The 22,409-nt window shown below is 36.0% G+C and overlaps 1 long non-coding RNA gene across 1 annotated transcript in view; it reads right to left on the minus strand.

The window, feature by feature from the left end:
- The window catches only part of LOC311578968, a 102,227-nt gene extending 80,857 nt beyond the window's left edge, over nucleotides 1-21,370 (minus strand). Inside the window, exons 1-5 of the long non-coding RNA XR_014773016.1 lie at nucleotides 21,150-21,370; nucleotides 17,536-17,630; nucleotides 12,766-12,817; nucleotides 2,603-2,632; nucleotides 581-710 (exon numbers count right to left, since the gene is read on the minus strand). This is a non-coding gene — a long non-coding RNA (uncharacterized lncRNA). The remainder of the gene's footprint in view (nucleotides 1-580; nucleotides 711-2,602; nucleotides 2,633-12,765; nucleotides 12,818-17,535; nucleotides 17,631-21,149) is intronic.
- Nucleotides 21,371-22,409: the final 1,039 nt, after the last annotated feature.

Raw genomic sequence — 22,409 nt, forward strand, 5'->3', positions numbered from 1 at the left:
AGACACAGACACACACACACACACACACACACACACACACACACACACACACACACTATAATAAAGTTTAAAGTTTCTGAAACATTAGCTTTCACTGACCAGCTTCTGAAACCTTTATTATGTCATAAACTATAGGAAACAAATTGTCAACTGTCAACCTGATTCTGGAAAGTACATGTACTTATTCAGGTAAGGATCACTGTATGCTTTATTTTGGAGATAGTTTTACTATCTTTACCATTTAAATATTGTAAAAATAAGACATACAAGCAGTTTAGTAATTTGCACAAAATTATGTAGCTAAGAAGTTGTAGAACTTGGTATCCAAACTGCTAACTTCAAGGCCCCATATACTGCAAATGAACAATCTTGTCTATATATTGTCCATGAAGTGTCTGTTGTTCAAAAATGATTCAACATTAACAGAAGTAAAAGGCATTAAGCTCATAATCATAAATCTTGAGGAATATTTGATTTTTGGCACAAATGGCTCTGTTGTTGGGAAGCAAACAAACCACAAGGAATTTTCCACATCTTTTTATGTGAGGTTCTAACAGGACTTAGGAATTTATAGATTTACCTCTATTCAAGCTAAAACAGCCAGTAGCTGTTTCATAAATATTCAGCCAAAGAAGCAGTGCAGTTTCTAAGCTTTCTTGTGGTAGGTGCCAAAGCTGTGAGTCAAAGAAAGGCTGAAGTCATTTGATTTTCTGTGGAAGAAAGAAAAATTGGTTGCATGAATTTAGAAAACAATAAAGGACTTCAAAACATCTGGAGACACACATCACAATGCCAAATGTTTTTCAAGAATAAACGCAGTAACCCTTCTATGAATAATCACGTTGTTAGGCCACTGCCTTTGCTACCTCTGAAGCAATATGTCAGAACATGCTTGCTTTAGAAGTTTCCACCACACTTCCTCCTCTTCACATCACCTCACTCAGCATTAATCAAGGTGGACTAGGTCTTGACAAGAAATGGATGCTCATTTTGCTACTAGTACTTTCCAGATGATCATATGATTATGGAAAAGGAGATCTCTGTGCTCTGAGGCTAAAACAGTATGTAAATTGCAAATATACATCAAGTGTGAACAAAAACATACTTTCCTTCTGTCTTCAGGTATAAGCATTCATAATTCTTATCCTAATTCATTCAATCAGACATAGGAGTTTAACTGCAGGGCATTTTCACAACATCAAAGCAAATTCCTCTTTGTTCTTCCTTTTGCTTTTGTTTTTGTTTGCTAACAAGTATAACTCAATACATTACATGTTGCTTTATCTGGGAAATTCCTAAAGTTGTTAAAACCGATTTTCAACAAGCCTTAAACACAGCATTATAAGCACATTTAAAACTATGACTCATTACCAAATTATCATCTGAATACATTTCAAATAAGGGAAGAAAGAGAATACTTGGTCATTGAATTCTATTGAATGAACAGGACTCAGTAAAGAAATGTTGAGGTTTCAAGATGTAACTGAGAAAAGCAACAGCAAAAGAAACACATACGCGGAAAATGACTCATTTGATGAAGCAGTTTCTATGCAAGTGTGAGAACTTGAGTTGGATAACCAGACCTCAGCACAGGTTATGGCTGATGCAAAGCACCAGTTTAAGAAACCCTGCAAAACACATTACAATTCCCAACTGACTGCTGAAGTCCACTCAAAACCTTTTCCTGATTGGATCTACTGCACTGCAAAAGCAAATCGATGAGAAAGAAAAGGAGGAAGAAGAGGAGGAGAAGGGTTGAGAATAGAGGAAGAAAAAGGAGAAAAGAAGAGATGAGGGAGAGAGGAGGAGGAGGGAGCTTACTTTTATAAACTGCATCCTAACCAGGAATTACTTTAAAGTCTGTGATGGTGACTCCTGTTTTAAAGCCTAGCACCTCCTTAGACTCCGGCTTTTAGATATTCCCATACCATAAATTGTCTAGACTCCCATGGAAGGTGGTCCGAAAGATTTCTTGAATCACAAGCATATGACTAGCAGTCATCATGATTCTTTATAATATTTATGTCTATGTCCTTCAGTTATGATGATGTTGGCATTTTTGTATAAGGAAAGCATTTGGTACCACATCTTTCGGGAAAAGCTTATGGGAAAGAAATTTTCCACTGTCATCACCGCCGTAATTAGCACAGTATTAACAGTAATGATCATGACAATAATATTAGTATCCATTTTATATTAACCAAATAGGCCTCTTCAATTCCCCAAATCCAATAGTCCTTTGTTTTACTTTGGTAAAAGGAAGCATAAACACTGATTTCTCTAAATAAAAGATGTCACACTCATCAATCCTTTCATCCTACCAACATTGTTCTTATCGAGATAAGAACATTCACTGTGTTTTATTTACATGCATGTCTGTATTTAAACTACTCTTTCTCTCTGAAATATTTTTTTGCTAACTTTAGTTTGCTGATAAGCGCCTACTCTATTAAAAAGTCTACAAAGACTATGTAAGATGAGGAGATGACTGAGTGGAGAAAAGGCTTGCTACAAAGGCATGAAGCTTTGAGTTCAAGTCCCTAATACCCACATAAAAACAAGACACGGATTGAGTAGATGGATCAAAAAGAAAGACACTTACCACAAAAGTTTATAAGTCTGAGTTTGATTCCTGGAACACACATAAAGTATCAGAAAATCATTACTTGCATATTTTGTCCTCTGAACACTACATACACACTATGGCACACACACATTCTAATAATGAGTACATCATACTAAATTGAAAAATACAAATATTAAAAAGAAATTATTATGACATCTACATCACCAAATAAACCAAAATTATTTATTTATCTCTATGTTCTTTCCTGCCTTCAATGTGATAACTGCCAGGTTTTGTTATAATAGTTATGGTTTGTGTCCATCCCTCTAATGAATTATTAGGGCTACAACTTAAAGACCTCAGTGAGCCTATAACACATAAACTACCAAAAATAAATGCAGATGACACATTGAGAGGATGGTTTCTATGTCTTTTAATTCCTCAACATTCTTACTTATTGTAAGATGTGTTTGTACTCTCCTACTTACCGCCAGAGGTTTTCCAACTTCCACAGTTTCTGATTCACAAATACCACATTAACATGTGCATTTTATAAAATTAGACTCTTATGTGAGCATTGCTTCAGTACTTTACACATGCTGACGTAATGTGCCTAAATATACATCATACATTTCCATCAATTTACAGACAAAAATACATAAAATGTCTCAAAAGAAATGTCTTATAATACATCTCTAACTTGTTGGCATTTGACAAAATTAAGTTACAGAGTTTAACCAAAGGGGGAAAATATTTCTAAATTGAATCTATTTGTGATATACTGGTTTAAAATTCAAAATTGCCAACATATTCTGTTTACTCTCTTGGCATCTGCTGCATCTGCCAACTGGTGGCCAGAAATTAGAGCAGACTTAGCTAATTAGAAGGGTCCCCATCTGGTAGCTGAACCTCTTGTTTATGCTTCCTTTACATTCTTAGCACAGAGATTCGAACCAGAACTTCTGTGGTTTTCAGAAAAGGAGGCTCTGTCTGGCTAGATTCCTCGCTATTGTCCCGTGGAGATGAACTGGCCCAGATGGAAGTGTTTCTGACTTTTATAGCTCCCTTCCAATGTTCCCCTTGGGATGACTCATCTTTGCCACAGGAGTTTCCATTGTCTCTCAAAACACTCTTTCATTCATTTTTTTATCTCTGCAGGCCTAGATCTAGGACTGTAAATAGTTTATTGAGAAACAAAAGCTTCCCGAAAGAATCCATAATCAGGTAAAATCAATACTTCTTCCTCTGAACAAAAGCAGAGGAAAGGATTAAGGGAAGATATCCTGGTGTACTTTATTTCCTTGTGGTTTTTATTTAGTCATTTAAGTGTCATTTTACCACAGAGTCTATCCCTGGCAGAATCCCGCCGTGGTTACAATCACAGATTTTGGATAAAAACTCACATTAAGATTCTGGCGCTGCTCTCTATTAGCTGTGTATCCCCCAGCAAGTTGCCTCCACCTCGCCAGTGTCCTCGTATGCAAGACTAAAACTACAGTCTAATTGCTTTTCTATAGAATTATGATTAAATATGCAGCTTTATGAAAAATGCTTAGCCCAGTTACCTGGCAGAAAGAAAACTAGAACAAGAAAGGAAACAAACAATCTAGTATTGGCTATAGATGCCTATAGTTGCTTAAAATATTTTAAAGGACTAAAAATGTATTTCAGTTGTAGAGTGCTTACCTACATTCATCAAGCTCCAAATTTGATCTACAACACAACTAAAAGCTAGGTATAGTATAATATACTTCTTTGTCTCTGTCTGTCTGTCTGTCTGTCTGTCTGTCTCTGTCTCTGTCTCTGTCTCTGTCTCTGCCTCTCTCTCTCTCTCTCTCTCTCTCTCTCTCTCTCTCTCTCTCTCTCTCTTTGTGTGTGTGTGTGTGAAGGATTCTGACATATACAGTTTAACATTGATCAAACAAAAATTGAACATATAACATATTGTATACACAGTGTTTTCCATTTTCACCTATTTAATGCTTTGGAGCACAAGTACATTGATATATTTCTTAATGTTCAATTAGAGAATTTGTTTTCTCTGTATATACTTCAGTCAGTTTGAGAGAAAAGTTATTAACATGGGATATGGCTGAAGAAAGCAAACATGGTATCACTATATTAATAAGGACCATAGAGTAATTCTACTAATATTACCATTATTTTATCTTTTTTTATTGTTAATAGTTATCCCACCTAGCCAAGCCAAAAACAATTGATAGGAAATTTGAAAGCAAAAATACATGGTTGATGCCACAGACTGATTCACACAATCTATTAAATGTCTATTAGCTACTCATATTTTAAGGCCTCAGAATACAAAGTTAAGTTAGACACAAGCTGTCCCTTCAGGTTGTTCATCATACTTTTGGGGAACCAGGCATATAACAAACAGGTGACTTACAAAACCCAAACATTATGATATAGAGCCTGGAGAACGTTCCAGGAGAAGAGACACATCAGGAGCATGAACAGTTAGTAGAGATGAGTGTAATAGAAGAAAGCATTAGCCTGGAAAAAAGCATTGCAGGCTCAGTTATAGGTTGTATATAATGAGAAGTAAATCTTCTGAGAAAAGCAGCTCAGAATATTAGAGACCTGATGTGCATAAGAAGTAACATAGAAGGTCAGATGGCAGAGCCATGAGCATCAAATTTCTAGTGAAGGGACTCCTGGCATCAAAAGCTAGGGAGTGCTGTGTAGCCTCACAAGTCGCATTTCCAATGATTCAGAACCACGAAGGATGATGGGCGTTAAGCAGTTGTCAAGGAGAATCTGCTTCAACTTCAGCAAAATAAGGAAAAGACAGCTTCAAATAGGACTACAATGGTTTGTAGAGAATAACCAAGCCAGTTTCTCCAAAACTGAATAAAATAAGGAGGCCTTGATATATGAAAAAATGTTAATGGTCACTGAGCATGGGACATGTGTAATCCCAACAAGCAAGAGACTAAGACAAGAAGAATAAGAACGTTCACCTTGAAGCTGGCCTTGGCCTTAATTGTATGGGTAACCTATTGCATAAAGCACAAGTGAGCAGGGAGAGTAAGTGTTGGGTAATATACAGTGAATTAGGAGCAAACAGGTAACCAGTGAGTATGAGGACTGCAGAATAATATATATTATACACAAAGATCACACAGAGAGTATACGCTCAGCACAGACATTACTTTGGAAGGACCTGTTTTCCATTAGGATGAAAATGGCCATGTCCAGGCGAGACCTTTCATGATAGCCTTTAATGAAAGGATCCAGAAAATACAAGGTAAGGTAAGATTATCATTGAAGAATTATCAGGAACAGCATGGCTCTAACATTGGTGGGCATCATCTGCTGCCTGGTCCTGGACTGAAGAGTAATAAGGAGGGCTATAGCACTTATAATTTAGGCTGTAACACTCATAATTGAGAAAAGAATCTCAAAAAAGGCTCACCGACTCCCAGTCTTTTGAGGGAGTAGGATTCTAACTTAAATCCACACCCTGCTCCCTTAGCAAACATAGATGGCTTCTGGATGAACAAAACTGCCTTCCTACTTTTGTTATTTTCCACTTTCTTACTAGCTCTCAGTTCCCCCCTCATTCCTCTCTTTTATTTCTCCTTTTTAATTTAAATTGCAGCTCCCTTAAAAAAAAAAAACTAAAGTTCAGTTTGGTTTACAGTGGATTTTCTTCCCTACTAGAAAGTTATGCATGTAGTTAAATCTGTCCTTGTTAAGTTATAGGGTCTTGATTTTCATTTCAAAAAAAAAATCTGACATTGGCACCAGAAAGGAATATATCACCCCAAACATCAAGATTTGTAAAAATCTTCCAAATCATCAAGAAAACAGAAAACAAATGTACATATATAATTCAGCACATAACTAAGCGTGTGTAGGGTAACGCAGTGGATTTATGGAAGAGAGTGATGACGGCTGACAACTGCAAAGCCACACATAGAACAAGAGGAAAGAGGAGCAACCTGTAACAAAAATATAGAGAACCAGGGCCATGAGACAGAATCAACTATCAATATGTCATTTGTAAGATATGTCAGTGGCTCACAGTTTCTATGTCTTAATACAGGTTATTTGAGATTCTAAAGTTGAAAATTAATTATAAGCATATAATTCAATATGTTTACCACTGATTTTTCAAAATTAAGTGAACAATGTAAGTAAGGCCCCTGGGATAGTGTTATCTTACTACACTCTCTCAGTAAGAGGGTTATTATAGTGATTTTCCCCTAAAATGGTATAAAGCAGTCCAAGTTACTCATTTAACATGTTAAGAGCACCATGTAGTTACCAGTCTCAAATCATCTGGTGTCTACATGCATATATATATTGGCAAATAAGGGAAATGCATACGAGAAAATGTATTACTATTTGTGTCATATGATTAAAAATACCTGACATGAATAACTTATAAAGAAAGGCTATTTGGCTCTATGGTGTCAGTCCACAGTCTCCTGGATCCATTGCTATGGGCTTAGGATGAATCAGAGCTTCATGGGAGAAAGAACCTGTGGCAGTTGAGACTGCTCACCTGGTCCCAATCAGAAAACAACAAACTCAACGTCAAGATACATATTTCAAAAAACACCTCAAAGGCATCCCTCCTCCCACTGAGTCCCATCATGTAATAAACCATTCTACCATGAACTCATCAGTGGATTAATTCATTCGTACAGTTACTGACCTCATGACCCAGTCACTTCTCAAAAGTAGCACCAAACTGAGGACAGAGCTTCAACACAAGAAGCTTTTAGAGGAACAATTTTATATTCAAAGCTCAACAGGAAATTCTGAATCAACCGATCTACCCACAGGCCTGCTGCTTTATCAACTTAGACAATATCTTTGGCTCAGATAGAAGCTGAAGGATTACAATCATGCTTTGATGGATTTTTGATGGGGGACTTATGTTTCATGTAGTACAATTTAGACTTTTGGAAGAATTTGGCTCTGAAGTAAAAGCAATTGTTCCCCTACCTTCCCAAATACTCTATTTTCTTGTCTATAAATTTTCACACACAAAATACATGTCAGACTTGCTCTCAGAAAAAAAAAGCCAAGCATAAAGAACGAAAATACACAAGAACCAAATGGAGTCACAGTGTACAATACAGCCTCAAATAAAATGGGTGTTGTAGGTCAAACACGCTATATAGTAGATGTCTCCAAAAAATACTGCCCTAAAGAGATAGACTCTTTAACAGCAGGATTGTGAACTATCAAAATACCAAGAGCTAACATAAGCGTTAGTCCTCTGGTAAAGGGCTTGTGGAGATTCAATTAAAGTTAAGTGTTAAACAGAGAGGAATCTTGAGGTGAGTAGATTCACTTAGTGATAAGTGCATGTTTGGGAATCTTGGATAATTTTCTAGGCCAAAGACATAGTACCCACAAAAATAAAATGTGTTTGTCAGGGGTGCTCAGTGCCTAGTCTGTGATGTTTTCATTAAGCCTATTATAGGGAAAGGAAACATTCTATGCCAAGACCCAAGACAGCCCATCAAATTATGAGGCAATAGTTTGCAAGAAGGAATCAAGCCTTTTCAATATAATACTTTTATTTTTTCCCACAGTAAAAATCTACCTCATTTGATATCACTGCACTTAATGTAATCCACAATGCTCATTCTAATTCATTGTCATCACCTTTTATACAATTTGTCAAAACAACAACAACAGCAACAAAATTAGAAGGGTCACTCACTATCTGATTCCTGTAATATTTTTGGCATTCCTAGGATTGTTTATTTTTTATTTCCATGGTACGCAAGTTTAACAAAGAAAGTTTAAAAAGACAAGAATAGTAAACATCTTAACAGAAAAACGTTGGTGGACAGATACCACATCCTATGGAAGATTGTGGATTTTTTCCTAGTGTGCTGCCACTGATGACTGGTATCTAGAAAGGTAGACACTAATTCTGTCATGCCATCTCATGAATTTTCTTTGGGGTAGGAGAAAAGTTGGTATAAATGCTGAAATACCCAAACCCACGGTAAACCAAATATAACACAATATCCTTACTGGGCTTGCCAAGTATCTGCTTCAACAACACTTTCAACATAATTCTTGTGCTTTTACTTTTGTATAACAGTAATATACTGTTATAAAAATTATACATAGAACCACTGAGAATGCTCAGAGTTAAAAGCCCTTGCTATCAAGCCTGACAACCTGAGTTGAATGCTCAAGGACAAAAGGAGGAAGGAGATACTTTACTTCCAACTGCCAAATGTTGTCCTCTGACTTTTACAAGAGGATCAGAGCATATAAGTCCAACACACACACACACACACACACACACACACATTTAAGAATATGTTATAAAATATTGTTTCATTCAAATCAAAAATTGATTTTGTATAAAAATTGATGATTTAGTATTTTCAGTTTATTATACATTTTTATTAATATTATGAACAATATTATTAATATACTATAGGATGTAAATAACAATGTAGTGTAAAATAAACATTTCCATTTCCAGCTTTCAGATAAAAAAAATGAAACTTACAAATGAGTTACCATCTTAACTAACGCAAGAGTCCTCCTGGTAAACCTATCTGCATGTCCTTTCCAGTTTTCATCCCCAGGCCTGTGCCATGGTAGCATGCCAATGAGGTTAGCTTTGAGCATGAATTCTTTTTTTTTTTTTTAATGCTTTCTTGTTTTTTAAGATTTATTTGTTATGTATAACAGTGCTCTACTTACATGTAGACCAGAAAAGGACATTTGATTACATTATAGATGGTTGTGAGCCACCATGTGGTTGCTGGGGATTTAGCTCAGGACCTCTGGAAGAGCAGACAGTGCTCTTAACCACTGAGCCATCTCTCCAGCCCTGAGCATAAATTCTTTACAAGCAATTCCTCATGTTTCACTCATGAAGCCCCACAGTGACATCCTTATATATGTGTCCCACACCTTGCAATAGATGGCCAACCAAAATGAACTCAATAATATTTGGGGATATTATTTCTTGCATGATATTGCTTTTTGGGGGCATTTTTAAAATGATACTTGTTTTTTCCTTATTTATTATGATTTCTAATTTTGTATTTCTGTAGGTTTTGTGTGTGCCTGTGTGTGTTTCTGCCTATATAGGTGATTCCCTGCTTTTTCTGTTTGTTGGTTTTGTTTCCTACAAGACTTAGAGTTAGATGAGTGGGAGGTGGGGAGGAGATGTGGGGTAATGAGGGAGAGGTTAGAATGTACTGTATGGAAAAATCATATTTTCAATAACAAAATAATTCAGAAAAATATCCATCATAGCATACCATTGAGGTGCTGAAAGTCTCATTATATACTGGAAAGTACAACTGAGTAAGACCTAGTCTACAAATTAAAGTGACCATAAAATACAATTTTGCTTTGGGAAGTTAAATAATCTTTAATATATCAAAAGAGTGTTCTAATACAAGGCAAATACCCCAAGCAAAGTAATCAAAATCTATCTTTAAAAGATATTTCCTGACCATATGCATCAGTTCTTTTAAGATAATCTCGAGTGTGGCCTTGCTGATCTTGTACAGCTGTTCTGCTTCTGGACATTGTCTGTTATTCTCTGCTTTATCTGTTCTACTCTCACCAGTGGTTCAAAAATGCTAGGGACCCACTTCTGCACCAGAGCATCGTATCCAACAGTTTGTGATACTTCCATTCTGAAGGATGGAAAATATTCCTTTTAATATTATAGCTTAAATCTAGCTTTCCTATTACCAGTAAATTTTTTGTTTGCATTAAAACTACATGGTGCCATTTCTAGACTCAGTCCTATATTATATTTACTCTAATTTTATGAATTACATGGACATGTCTAGAGGGCAAACAAAAAGCAGTTGCTTGAAGTCTACTTGATTTGATGATCCAGGATTCTGTCTGAAGATAGGGAACCCCCATTATGTAAACAGATTGGGGACACCTGAGCCATAACTAAGGAGATAAATGATTTAGGATGGTTTTTACAATAAAAGTGTTTGGAGTCTACCACGGATGCCCATGGGTCTGTCTCAGGAACCCATGAATGTTTTAAAGACAGAGAATAGGAATAAAAAGGTTTTTAAAAGAAAAATATTTTCCTTTGTCCAAATTTCAAAGATACAGAAAACTGAAGGCTGTGTTGTTTCTTTAAGTTTCTGTAAGTAGTTATTGCATTACACTGGCATTCCTACCGTTAGTGTCATGCTCCCCTCCCGTCCCACTCAGCAGTTAGCCAGATTATAGAGGACTTTGTCCCTGGAACCCTATGGGCATGTAGCTTTTGAGGGAACAAACTGCCAGCCTCCCCCTAACTCTACAAGCAGGGTTCTTAAAATTCCTCATCTGTTCCAGATGTCAGACAAGCTTCTTCTTGGAGGAATACCCTCTGCTTCAACCTTCTCTATTCTATTACTTCCAGCCATTAAAAACGAAATAAACTCTTTGTCAAAGTTCTACACTATGTCTTATTAACACAGACAATTTTTTTTTGGTACTTGCGCATCATTTTAAAAGTAAATTTTAAAAAGAAGTATGAAAATGTTATTCTCTATATACATACGGTATACACATGGGAGAGGAAATACTTAGCCTAATGTTCCCATAATTTGGTGTTATATTTGAATTAGGTACTTAAAATAGGAAAAGGAGCAATTAGATACCCTTCATTTTCATGGTCAACTTGAAGAGATTAAAAAAATCATAGAAATTAGAGAAATGGTAGATGTTACCATTTCAGTCCTGTCCAATTTTGCAGCTAAGCCTATGTTCCCAAGCAAACAACCATCTCTTTCAGTGTTGGTAACATATTGTGTTTCTAGTGTTCATTGTACCTTGAAGAGTGGCTGCAAAAGTCGCACACAAGTATTTTTAAAGAGTAACATCAATATATATTTTATGAGACAGGAACTGTAAATGAACCTTCAGCTAAGTCTGATTGCTATTAAATACAAGAAGTAATCCAAGTTATTAACTTAATTTTCTTTGGAGGAAAGGCTAGACAACTTCAAGAGAATAGGAACATTACTGTTTTTTTTTTTAATTAAAACATGAAAAAATTGAACTATTGAAATAGTTTGAAGAAATATTAATATACAATGTTTTGAGAGGTGAGTGCAAGCCATAATCATATCTTTGTGTCTATATATGGATCAAGTACTTATTGTTTTTTCCATCTTTTTTAAAATTAATTTATTCATATTACATCTCAATGGCTATCCCTCCCTTGTATCCTCCCATTCCTCCCTGCCTCCCATTTCCCCCTAACTCCCCTCCCCTATGACTGTGACTGAGGGGGACCTCCTGCCCCTCTATATGCCCATAGGGTATCAAGTTTCTTCTTGGTAGCCTGCTATTCTTTAATTGTACCTATACTCATATTTTTTTGTATATATTCTGTGATGTTGGGACTAAGATTGTGGGAAATATCTCTCTGTTTCTATCTTTAAGTATGGAGTGGTTATCTGACAAGATATCATAAGAAAGTACAATTAAGATATGCATGCATGTGCAGGCATGCGTGTGTGTGTGTGTGTGTGTGTGTGTGTGTGTGTGTGTGCGCGCGCGCGCACGCTTGTGTGTGTGTGTGTGTGTGTGTGTTGCTCTAGAAGATAACAGATTTTTTTTTGTCCTCTCCTTTGCCACAGTGGCTTCTCCATAATTTCAGCTGTATTCAAACTGTGCTATTTTATTTTTCTTTTTATACCCTGCTCTAATAGCATTTTCTCTGTTTATTACCTCACTTTTCCTTTACTTCCTTGGCACTTTCATCATTTGTTTATTAATTTCATATATTAATCTCTACATTCAAAATATAATGTGTTCTATGTCTTCTTACATGACCTTGGTTAGGTGCTTTTCTGAGAATCAGTCTTCCCATTCCTTATTATTAACAACATCCCTCTATATAAGAATGTAAAAATTTTCTACTTATGCATGTATGTATATTACAACTAAACAAACTCATACACACAGACTATGTCATAGAATTATTCTTTTTATAGAAGATGTCATATGCATGTACATGCATAGAGATGTTTATGTGTATTAGTTGTCCACTGACAACTATTATATCATGGTGAGAAATAATAATAGGTTTACTCTCATTTTTTTACACAAAACTTACCACTTTGATTATTTGATATAGACATTTTTATTTTGAAAATATTATTCTAACATTTTCAGTGCACATAAATATTTTAAAATATTTCATATTAATTACTTACTGTATTAATCAGGCATAATATGTAAGTAGCAGCAGGTACAATTCCAGTCATCCTGAAAAATTACATAAATTCTTTAACTTATAGGCTTAATAAGTACTTATTATGTTAATATTATTTTTAGTATATAAGTTAAATTTACTTTATTACCATGTTGCCAATTCTCCCATTGAAGTTTAAAGCCTAACTATGGTTATTCTAATATGAAGCACCCTGCCATCTATAAATATGTTAGTACTTGGAGTTAGAAGATAAATTTAAAAAAGTCTCTGAGATGACGGCCCAAACAAACCATCAGTAACTGCATCTCCCAGGCACCTGTTTTCACTGTAGCGCAACAGCACAATGCTCTGTGATTCCAAGGAATGTCTAAAAGGAATAAAGTAATTTCCATAGAACATGTGAAACACTCAGCAATTCCATTTTGTTGGTTAGTTCTACAAACCTAATGCTATTTAAATGTATTTTTTACAGTGTGTTAATAACAGTAATAAAAAAAAGAGGAAAAAATGACAACATGTAACTGTGTTATAACAAGCAGATGGCGGCTGGAAATGGGCTGTCTTCAAGTATTCCCGTTTTCTTCAATTCATGATCAGTAACAAGAGCGAACACTTGTGTTCCTCACTCCACCATAATATCCCAGCCACAAGCTACAGCCTCACGGTGCCTTACCAGGTAAAGATTTTTTACAACAGTTATTTATTGTTCTGAATTCAATATTGATATTTCAAGTCCACAAATGGTGATTTAGAAGGTTCAGAAATATCATTGCTTCTTGCTAACATTTTGGCTAAAGTTAGAATATCTTTGTTTAAAAAAAAGATTGTCAACAATACTTAATAGGCACACTTTAAAAAAATGATATGCCAGATTCCTCCCAGACTTATTTGGCAGAGTCTTATTTTAAGTAATTATTGTGATGAGATATGCCAGTCCTAATTATCAGTCAACATATTTGTAATCCCATGTATGGGTAGGTGGCATGAGTCAGCATTAGTTTTTGTTTTGTTTTGTTTTGTTTTGTTTTAATCTACATCTGTCAGGAAACACTCTATATCAAACAGTCATAAGTCGCAATCCAGTTAGCTGTAGTCTGTGCCTACCTCTGGCTTTAATGCCACAAAATTTAACATCTGCTCTAATTATTTCCACAATACCATTTATTACTCTTGGCATCTTATTTCATTAAGTGATTCCAAGAAAAACTGACATAGAATTTGTTTTCCCTGTCATATATTGTCATGTCTGAAAGCATATCTGAATTATCTGCACCATGATTTATCACAGACAATTGAATTCTTATGCTCCCTCTTCATTTTCCCTAAAAAAAAAAAAAAAAAACTACTCTATGTGGTGTGACACACATTCACAATGAAGTGTAAGTGTCATGTACATGAAAACAATAGCGTAAGTGCAGTTTGTGTCTAAATGTGAAGCCATCCTCTCCTCCTGACTCTGCGACAGCCTCAGCTCAGGAGCTGACAAGTTCCAGTTTCCATTTCTACAACAGCCCCTGGAATAACCTCAATGCATTCATAGCCTGGTGCTCCTTAAATCAATAACATTATATAGTCTTGGATTTTTCAAATAGAGTTCCCGTTCTGTTGCTTCAATGTTCCAAAACAGAAACAGAAACAAACAAACAAACAAATAACAGGCGAGGATGTGGGGAGAGAGGACCCAGTACTGCTGGTGGAAGGCTAATGAAGTACAGACATTACAGAAATCATTATGGATGCCATTCGAGAAATGTAAAATATATGGACATATGACCCACCTAATCCACTGCTATGTATCTTTTCCAGAGGATGCTACATCCTATCACAGATAATGTTTTTATATCCATACTTATTGCTGTATTATTGACAGTACCAAGAACATGGAATCAATCTAGGTGTCCAGCAACAGATAAAGAAAAGTAAAATTTCAGGAAAATAGATGGGACTGGATAGTATTATATTAAATGAGGTAACGCAGACTCATAAAGACAAATATTACAAGCACTCTATCCTGTGGAGATAATAGTTTAAAATACCTATATCTATTCAGATAGAAGGCTATCAGTGAAAAAATGTGATGAGAAAGTAGGGGAGGGTAATACGACATATGTGATATAGATGCAGAAATGAGGCTATAGACATGGTGAGTGGAAGGGTACAAGGTTGGGTCAGATGGAGAAGGAAAAAAAAAGAATCAACAGAAATCTATTTTGAGTGTGTTAAGGTCTGAACTCAGGGCCTGGAGAAAGCAAGGCAAATCCTTTGCTATTTTCCCTGTGCCCGTCAATTATTTTAGACACAATAATTAAATCTAATATTGTATATTCTAAAAGAAAAGTCTATAGTTGATAAAAAAAAACCTATAAATGATTTTTCTGTAATCTTCTGGCTTCATCTATTCCTATATCAGTCTTTCACTTTAACTTTTGTCCTTCTTTAATTTTCACAATCTTTGTGCAAGTTTGTTTATTTGAGTCTTTTTGATACCAGACTCTAAATCTGCTGGTGTGAGAGACTATTTGTTTTATTTTAATTAATTTTTTATTTATTCACTTTGCATCTTGATCATAGTCTCTGCCTTCTTCCCTCCGTCTTCCTCCATCCTTCCTACCCTATGCCTCAGAAAAGAGGACCCCACCCCCACCCCATTTCATTAAATAGCATTAGGACAGAGCTCTTCCTCTTCCCCACTGGCCTGGTGAGGAAGCCCTACCAGGGAGAAATAACCAAAAAGCAGACAACTGAGCCCATGTCAGAGTCATCCCACATTCCACTTACTAGGGTACCCCCATGAAGCCTGAGCTACCCATCTGCTATATCTTTGTAGGGGACGTAGGTCCAGTTTATCAGTGGTTCTTGGTTGATGCTTCAGTCTCCTTAATACCCACTGGGCACTGGTGAGTTGGCTCTACCTGTATCTTTTTATTGGAGAGTTGAGTCCATTGATGTTGAGAGATATTAATAACCAATGCTTGTTAGTTCTTTTTATTATGATGTTGGTGGTGAGAGTGTGCTTGTGTGTTTGTACTGTTTTGCCTTTGCTGTTGTGAAGTTATTTATATCCTGTGCTTTCTTGGGTGATGTTGACCTCCCTGGGTTTGGGTTTTCCTTCCAGAATCTTCCGTAGGGCTGGAATTGTGAATAGATATTGTTTAAATTTGGTTTATTCATGGAATAGCTTCTTTTTTCCATCTATGGTGATTGAAAGCTTAGCTGGGTATAGTAATCTGAGCTAACATCTTTGGTCTCTTAGTATCTGCGTGACATCTGCCCAGGCCTTTCAGGCTTTCATAGTCTCTGTAGAGAAATCAGGTTTGATTCTTACAGGTCTGCCTTTAAAACTTATTTGGCTCTGTCTGTTACAGCTTTGTATATTTTCCCTTATTTCTGTATATTTAGTGTTTGATTAATATGTGGTGGGAGGAATTTCTTTTCTAGTCTAATCTATTTGGTGTTCTGCAAGCCTCTTGTATGTTTAAAAGAATCTCTCCCTTTAGGTTGGAGAAATTTTATTCTATGATTTTTCTCAAAACTATTTTTCTGGTCTTTGGACCCAGGAATCTTCTCTTTCTTCTATTCCACATATTCTTAGGTTTTGTCTTTTCATGGTATCCTTGATGCTTTGGATGTTTCATTTCAGAATTTTTTTTTGATTTAATATTTCCTTTGACCAATGTGTAAATTTCTTCAACTGTATCTTCTCTGCCTGAGATTCTCTCCTCGATCTGTGATTTCTACTGGTGATGCTTACTTCTGTGGTTCCTGGTATGTTCCATAAGTATTTCAGTTCAAGAACTTCCTCTGTTTATGTTTTCTCTATTGATTCTATTTCTTTTTTCATGTTCTGAACTATTTTATTCATTTCTTTCACCTGTTTGTGTTTTCTTCTAATTCTTTAAGTGATTTAGTCACTTCCGTTTTAAAGGTCTCTATTTTTGGGTTATATTTTCCTGCATTACTTTTAGGGATTTATTCTTTTCTTCTTTAAAAGTCTCTACCATCTTTATAAGGATAATTTTAGGGTCCTTTTCTGTGTTTCATCTTATCCCTGACATTGGCTTGTGTTTATTGAACTTGCTAGGTTTTTTGGGGCATGCAGAAGGATCCCTAGGTTGTGGCCTGGGGGATGAATCCTTCCCAGCCTAAAGCTCTGCTCTGCTGGTTGTGTCCCAGTTAGGACTACAGACAGGCAATTAGGATGTGGATTTATAATCTGTGTGATCCAGGGAGGTCCTGCAGGTCTCTTCAAGACAACTAGTGGAGGCATGAACTGTAGGCTGGGTCTGCACCTCTCTGGAATCTGGAGTCTCCTTGAGCGTGGTACCCTGTGTGTCTGGGCGCTAGAGCCCTCTCCTCTCTCTGTCTGGAACACAAATGGGCATTGTTATTTTGGAGTCAGCAGCACAGTGGCTGGCTTGCCTAGAAGACCTGCACTCCTGGTATTCAAAGTTGCTGGATGCTGCCACCTTGGAAAGGAGATGCTGTATGCTCCTATCATCCATTTGGTCTCGAGATGGAGATCAGAGGCTGTAGACCAGAGGCTGGGGCCATGTCCATGGTATCTAGGAATTGTCCTAAGGGAGGGGAAGTTGTCTGGGGTCCAGATGCTAGAGCCCTGTGTTTCTGGAACTCTGGAGTCACATCACACCTAGATCCTTTTATATTAATTCCTTAGGATTTATTTATTTTATATATGAAGATTTTGTTTGCATATATTATATATATTATATATATATACATATATATATAATGTATGTGTATGCTCACTTACCATGGAGATCAAAAGAGGGCATCAGATCATCTAGAACTGGATTTACCAATAGTGATGAGCCTTGTTGTGGGTGCTGGGAACCAAACCAAGTCCTTCTGTGAACATAGAAAATTTTCTCATAAAAGATTCTAGTCCCCCACCCACTGTATTAGGTGTAACACATATAATAAACCAGACTATTTAAAAATTATGAAAATCAGTTCTTCACGATTTAATAGAGAAAGAATTTACTTACTTATGGATATATAAGTGTAAGGACAGAGCTATAACCCAGGGAGTAATGATAAGCATTGTGTGGTACTGAGAAAACAACCGTTTTTTGGAGTAAAGCTGACCTTGGGAAATGAACATCCTTTTTCAGAAAGCTTGAGCTCTAGTAGTTTATAGGAGCATTATCAAGCTTCTCTTGGGATGCTTCTTATAGTCCAAGCAATTGTTTTAGTTGATTTTAGAATACTTAAATATTTGTAGTGGTACTAGAGTGATAGAAAATATAGTGAGTTTCCCTATATTTCCTTCCTCTAGCATACATTTTATTTTCCTTGGATCCACTAAATTTTTTCTTTGAATTCTTTGATTATTTCAAGTGTGTGTGTGTGTGTCTGTGTGTGGGTGTGTGTGGGTGTGGGTGCATGCACACTCACTCACATGTGTATATATGTGTTTTTCTAACTTTTAGCATAACACAAGTTTCACAAATAACCATTTTTTTCTTATGGGATATTAATGAGCTCAAGGATTTGATTTGTCTCTTACAATTTAGCTTAAACAAAACAAACAAACAAAGCAACAAAAGCAGTCTACACATTAGTGCTTAGTTGTATTGCTACCTCTAGTTGGAAAAAACAAATGAAGGTAAGGTGATACTTAGGTACAGTGCTGTGAATTTGATTTGCTCTATGTGTTCCCAGAAGGAGTCATAGTACTCCATGTCAATATTTTCTGTTCAACTATCCTGAGGCCTAAGTGTTTGCCTTTACACCAATTGTTTAGCCTTTAAGAGAGATCCTCATTAAAACTGTTGTTTTGTTCTCTCATAATGTTCTTTTATATTTTCATACTTTTTTCATGCCAATTTTATGATAAATGTAGGTAACTAAAAATGTTTTGATGTGTATTTGAGTTGCTCCTTATACTGAGGGAAGCATGACAGACAAATCAAATCAAAGTGCTAATATAGTTCAAGTAGATGTTTTTGCTAAATATATTATAGGAAGTACTGAAAAACAAAAAAGAGTAAGTTTAAGATTTTTAGAAATGGGAAATCATGATGAAGATGCAATTACATGAGCTCTAGGGTTAAATAGAGCTCATTAGTTTCCTAAGAAAAAGTTCACAAAAGAAAGTCAGAGGTTTTGAGAGATATTCTTCTTTTGGTTTTTATTAATTTCTGTTAATAAAAGTTTTATTTATGAAAATATATTAACAATTAAATCATAAATATCTACAATAGTAATTATGACAAAAGAAAGACATGTAATTCAGTGCTCTGTGGAAATGTGTACAGGGTTCACATCCCTTTAACTAATAAATGTGTTGAAACATACAAACAAATCATGGCTATCCAATAAGCAACAGAAAAGTCGTCATCATTAAACAAGTTATCAGACAGGGCTCAGTCCACTAATTCAGGAAGCTTATAGCCAAATAAAATATGATAGATAGATAGATATATCTCAACAACACATTTTTAATCAAAATGTAACCAGTAAATTAGACATCATATTAAGAACAGCATGAGGTGGGTGAGATGGCATAGTGGGTAAAGGTGCTCACTAGACAAATCTGCGCAAACTTGTCCCAATCTTCAGGACTTAAATAACAGCAAGTAGAGAAGACTGGTTTAATAAACTTGTTCTTTATTCTCACACCCATGCCCTGGTGCATGTTCGCATGTGCATGCATGTACATGCACAGAAACTTAAATAAAAAACATTTTAAGTGAACAGAATGAATTTAATAAAAGATATACTAAGGTGAGAAAGGGAAATTATAAAGAAAACAAAGAATATATAAGTATTCTAAATATTAACAACAGGAAGTTTTGTCATCATTGCAAGACAAAGGTGCCAGAACCATTTAGAACCCTGCAAGATGAAATGTTAGTCTGTTCGCAGTATCTACTTAGGACAAAATGCCCATATTCATTCATGAGGAACCAACACTGCTCTCGCTTCACCTTCACTAAAAGGAGAATTTCCCCCCCCCCCCCCCGTTTCTGGGAGCACATCCCTCATTAAATATTTTCCTCTCAAAGGTCCCACGCTGTGATACTTCCAAAATGGCTTTTCATTTTCCACATATGTTGCTGTGAGAGCATCCAAACCACAGCACCAGGTAATCAAGAGCTGCAGGCATGGATAAGCAGACCACCTACAGAAATAAGCAATGTGCTTTAGAAAAGGGAAATATCCCTGCCCTTTTTATCTTCTCATTTTCTCTTTCAAATGCTTAGCTAGTTAGTATATGCCATTAGCATATTCATTAGATCCAACTAGGTGCCAGCTAAAATGAAAGTGTATCATGTAGTCAAAGTCTCCGCACTATGAGAAAAGCAGACAAATATCAAAACCGAGGGCGAACAGTTCTCCAAAGGTCATGTAGGTTATGATTACCACTAAATGAGTTTGAGCAGGATGGTATAATTAGTACTTATGAAACAATAACAAAAAGTATCAGTAAATTCTTCATACTACAACTTTAAAATTAAATAATTTAGGAAGAAAGGGAGAAAGTAAGGAAAGGGGGGACAGGAGATAGTGAAGGAAGGAACAGACGAAAAGAGTAAGTGAGACAAGCACGGTGGTGCACACAATTAATCCAAGCATTTGGGGAGCAGAGGCAGGTGGATCTCTGAGTTTGGGACCAACCTGGTCTACACAGAGCAACCATATCTTGAAAAAGAGAGGAACAGAAGAGAGAGAGAGACCAAAAATAAAGACCATTTAAGTGCCAAACTTATTTAAAACAAGAGCCTGTATGGGAAACATACTATATCATATGTTAGTCAAAAGAAATATTGGCTACTAAGATATAAATTAGTGAAAGTAACTTTTCCTCCAAAATGGAAGTTTAGGAAATATCAGTAGTAATTAGAATACTTTCTTCTGATCCAACTTTTGTGCAGGAGCACAAAATAATGATTGAAGAAGGAAATTTTAAGATTTTTTTTCTTTTAGTCTCTTGGTAGCTAGAAGAATAGTAAAGATTTAAGATGTACAAAGAAATCTTTCATTGTGAACATTATTTATATTCTATATTAACCTCTCAAAAACTGAATTAGAAATAATTTACATAGTATAATTTATTGTCTGTTGCAATCCTGGAATGAATCAACAAAGGTGAGAAAGTGTTGGGGTCATGAATGCTCATGGATTGGTTGAAAATAAACTAGCCATGGCTCAAAAACTTATGAATCCACAAAGCATCAAATGTAAATGTGATTCTATACAGCACAAAGCACAATAATAAAAGCTAAAACCAGCTACAAGTCAATAACCTTACATTCTGAAGGTGCCTGAGCAGTTTGAGCATTGAAATCCATCTCTTCTTTGCAGCACAGTGTACACCAGGGTGTTGGCATCACAGGAGGGACAAAGTGTAGGAAGCCTTACCTTTCTGAATGCCTTCACAAATCTCATTTTCCCTCATGTCCAAAACTTAGCCATGACCATATCAAGTCTCTGAGTGTAAGAAACATGACTCCAGAAAGGCACAAAAACTCCACATTGTAATTCTTAGTGTTCTTTGATTTCACTTATGTTCCAATTTTTATGCTTATTAGAAAGAGAAGAAAATACAAATCAGTACTTTTGTCTTCCATTTATACTGTTTATGTCTTCCTCCATGTTTGCCTCTTATAAAAATTAAAAAAAAAAAAACTAAAGTTACCAAAAGACTAATGAATTCACATCATAAAAAATATGGTGTATTTGAGGCCAGCAGAACATTCAATAAGAATAAATCCCACCCCATGATTTAAATTCAAGTCTCTGTTTATTATTTTTTTTTATTAATTTATTCTTGTTACATCTCAATGGTTATCCCATCCCTTGTATCCTCCCATTCTTCCCTCCCTCCCATTTTCCCCTTATTCCCCTTATTCCCCTCCCCTATGACTGTTCCTGAGGGGGATTACCTCCCCCTGTATATGCTCATAGGGTATCATCAAGTCTCTCCTTGGTAACCTACTGTCCTTCCTCTGAGTGCCACCAGGTCTCCCCCTCCTCTGTTTTTATTATTATCTTTCATCGCAAAACTGTTAAGAAACCAAGTCTCTGTTCTATTCCCAAATGTCTTTTTATAAGACATTTCCCCAGTCAACATACAAGAAAAAACACAACCACCAACACATGAATGGTATTACTGTATGTAAAGGGTATAATTCCAGGGTTGTCTTTGGAGAACCAGATAGTATGTTGGTGAGATATCTGCCTCAGTGAGAACTGATCTTATTCTGTATTTATTGGAGAAAATGAGAGGTTGTGAAGAGACCTCTTCTGGTTTGAGTTTAAGATATCCTCCATAGGCTAAGGCACTTGAACAATTGTTCCCCAACAGGTGGTGCTTCTTTGGGTTCTTGAAGATGCTTTAGAAGACAGATCTGGGTGAGTTCATCCTAAGAGTGATGCTTGAGCTTTAACAGTCCTGCCACACATCCTGACTCATCTTTGTCCTCTGGTGCAGGAATACATGATCATACAATTACAGTACTCTCTTGCCATCACTGAGCAGGATACTCCTACTTCCCTGACATACTCTGCCATGATGCCCTTAAACCATGAGCCAAGATAATTATTGCTACCCTTTACTTGCTTCTTGTAAGGCATTTAAGCACAGCAATGAAAAGGAAAACTAACAAAACCATTGTGCAT

This window comes from Acomys minous (assembly GCF_964271855.1).
Source record: "Acomys minous genome assembly, chromosome: 12".
Classification (NCBI taxonomy): Eukaryota; Metazoa; Chordata; class Mammalia; order Rodentia; family Muridae; genus Acomys; species Acomys minous.